This window comes from Alexandromys fortis, unplaced genomic scaffold (genome assembly GCF_014885135.2).
Source record: "Alexandromys fortis isolate MF-2015 unplaced genomic scaffold, M_Fortis_MF-2015_v1.1 scaffold_2_1_26212458, whole genome shotgun sequence".
Lineage (NCBI taxonomy): Eukaryota > Metazoa > Chordata > Mammalia > Rodentia > Cricetidae > Alexandromys > Alexandromys fortis.
In genome coordinates, this window is record NW_026067930.1 from 20,727,713 (window position 1) to 20,730,923 (window position 3,211).

Consider the following 3,211-nt stretch of genomic DNA (forward strand, 5'->3'; position numbering starts at 1 on the left):
CACAAGATGAAGTGGTTTCTAGGGAGCATACTGGTGAGTGTGTTCATTGAGAGGATATTTAGTGCCATTTAGTGGACTAAATACTGAAAATGGTTAAAATTGTAAATTACAGTAAAAGCCAAAACTTGTAAAAATAATAATGATAATAACCTGTTTCATTGAGAAGCAAGTCTTGTTATTAGACACTGACTGATGAGAAAACCCAGGACATGTTGAGCTGTTGGACCTCAACAAGGGAAATCTTAACGTTCATGATTCAAGATTTCTTTCCAACCAATTGACAAGGAAGGCAAAGAGGCACAATGATTTTCAAGGCTTTAAAAGCCAAAACCTTATTCCTATAAACTTCTAGGTAGACATTCAATCTTAAATAAGACAGGAAGTAAATAGAATAATAAAATGAAATAATACGGCCATTTACAAAATGAAAATCTAAGGTGCTTAACACATCTCACATTCCCATTATTTACTCAAACAACAATACTGAGAGGAGCGTGTGGTTTACAGTTTGATTTGAACTTAGGAAGGTGTTTTCTGAAAGGCCTTTTTTTCTTCATTGTATTAGACTTATTTTTTATCCAAAGGACATATCTTTTAGACATGCTTAAACTAATTTTAAAATGTTTTCAATATTTTTATTAGATCTTTGAGAGTGCCAAAGAGAGAGAGAGAGAGAGAGAGAGAAATTAAATTTAAAAGAGAAAACACAACGCCCTTTCCTGTGCCCTTTTAAGGTTGTTGCTGTACTTTAAGAGGCTAACACAGAAGGGTAAAGGAACTCTCCGTAAAACCCATGGAGGAGACGGTACACCTCCTTTTTGGATCCTGTCTGGAGTCACAGACGAAGGAGAAAAAAAAAGAATAAAAAAAAAAGAGAGAGAGAAAACACAAGATTAGGTACATTCAGGATGATATGGCCTAGACAAAATAGAGCATAATGTTATAAAGGGATAAAGGGGAAATTAAAATAGGAAGACTAAATGGAAACAGGATCTAGGAGAAAAGAAAATAGACCATAAAACAATACTCACAATTACATCTTGTCCTGCCAATTAATGTGTTGGTAATAACTAATTTTCATTGGGCCTCGGGTTTTTTTGTTTGTTTGGTTGGTTGGTTTTGGTTGTTTTGTTTTGTTTTTCAAGACAGAGTTTCTCTGTAGGTTTGGGCCTGTCCTAAAACTAGCTTTTGTAAACCAGACTGGCCTCAACTCAGAAAGATCCCCTTATTTCTGCCTCTCCCAAATGCTGGGATTAAAGGTGTGCACCACCACCGCCTAGCAGGCCTAGGTTTTTTAACTATACTATTTATTATGTAAAATAGCATTGTTCCAAAAAATTATCATGATTATTAAATGATAAATTCTATGAATTTATCTATAGTGCCTGGCACAATAAGCTAAAGATTCTTGAGACATTATTTACTGAGCACTGCAGCTACTGGAAGAGGGCACAGACGCAGCCATGAACACGCCATACATTCTATTGATTGAGTGCCATGCAAACACCTGTCCTTACAAGGAGAGGAAGTGTCATAGGCTAAAACAGTTGGTGGTTTTCTGCCTTTCCCCAAAAAAAAAGGTGACAGTTCTCTCCTCTGGATTCCCTTAGCATCATATCCATGCTTTTAATCTATAGGATCTCTGAGGCAACAATGGTCTCTTGTACAAGTGTATGATAGCAGAGCCTGGAAGACATCTGAAGTTTAATAAGATGTCAATAAATGTCTTCTAAATTGATAAATTTCAATATGTAAAAAAAGAAAGTATACTTCATTAAAGTAATCTTATGACCAAAATTTACTCTTAAGGGGAGAAATAATAGCTCTCAGCAACACTGAACAATTTAAATTAAAATAAAGAGGCAGGAGCAGGAGAGGTATCTGACAGTAAATAGCACTGCTCTTGCAGGGGATCTGGGGTCAGTTTCTAACACCCACATGGAGTCTCACAGTGATCTGCAACTCCAGTTTCAGGTGATCCTATCTAAGCCTTCCACTGGTCTCACTGGGCACCAGACATGGAGACAGTTACATACACATATGTGCAGGCACTCAGATAGATACATAAAAATAAATACACTTTTAAAATAAAATTCAAAGGATCATGAGTCCCAAAGTGTCCTCTCATCCCCATCCCCATGTGTGTCACACGCACACACACAAACAAATAAATACATAAAAATTTAAATAAAAGATGGAAGCTCATGGGGTCTGCATTGTCATTTAGTGAGAGCCTACAGTGAGGAAAACACAATGCAGCATATACAAACAAAGGAAAATATTTCCCTTGTGAATGCTCATATTGAGTAAAGAAAATAAATTTTTACACAAATTCTTCAAAATCCCACCAGATATTCTATTTATAATAAACAATTTTACTTTTTTAAAAGGAGGCATTTCCAATTGGAGTGGTAGAGAAGGGGAGGTTTAAGGAAAGATACTTAAGTTAGGTATTAGACACAGCAGCCACTCATCGACATGTACATGGTAAGAAAGGATGTGCAGTAAGAAGGTACATGTGTTAGCATGTTAGGAGACATGGGGTTAGACCACAGAATGAACTAATGATTATGAATGTATGAATGAATGAGTAGATGAATGAATGAATGAATGAATGAATGAATAGAAAAGTCAGATTCTGGGCATACTTAGCTCATCTGAGGAAACTGAATGCAAACCTGGCCTTTGTCCCATAATTGAGGGAGATTAATATGCTCTACTGAACACAATCGTCTGACACCAGGAATAAATGCAGTGTGCAAACAGAGATGGAGATGATTATTGCCAGAACAAAGAATTAAAAAGGTGAGAGGTAGATGAAAACATCCACAAGGTCAGGTTGCTAACATTTGGCAGCTGGCTAGATATGCATGTTCAGCAGAGAGAAGGCAGAGTGACTTTTCATCATTAAAAGACAGTTGACCTCTGGCCAAGAGAAATATCCCTTTCCTGTGACTCACTCTTTACCAGAAGCCTCTGATTTCCTGGAATTATTGATAAAATTTCTAAGTTTCTCGATGATGAACGCTTAGACCACAATTTTAGCAGTATCTTGATGATAGATTTTTGGGACACAAACTTCCTCTTCCAGCTCTAGAGATGCTTCAGACTCAGTTAGCTCACGTTTCAGCAACCGGTCCTATTTCTAGAGCCTATGAACTATTGCCAACGGTTCTGCCAAGTGACGATGAATGGATCCCTATGAAATAAA

The 3,211-nt window shown here is 36.9% G+C and overlaps 1 non-coding gene across 1 annotated transcript; it reads left to right on the forward strand.

Moving 5' to 3' along the window:
- Nucleotides 1–721: 721 nt before the first annotated feature.
- On the forward strand, nt 722–843 carry LOC126503613 (small nucleolar RNA SNORA26). Its single transcript, XR_007592346.1, has one exon. It is a non-coding gene; the product is annotated as a small nucleolar RNA SNORA26 (small nucleolar RNA).
- Nucleotides 844–3,211: the final 2,368 nt, after the last annotated feature.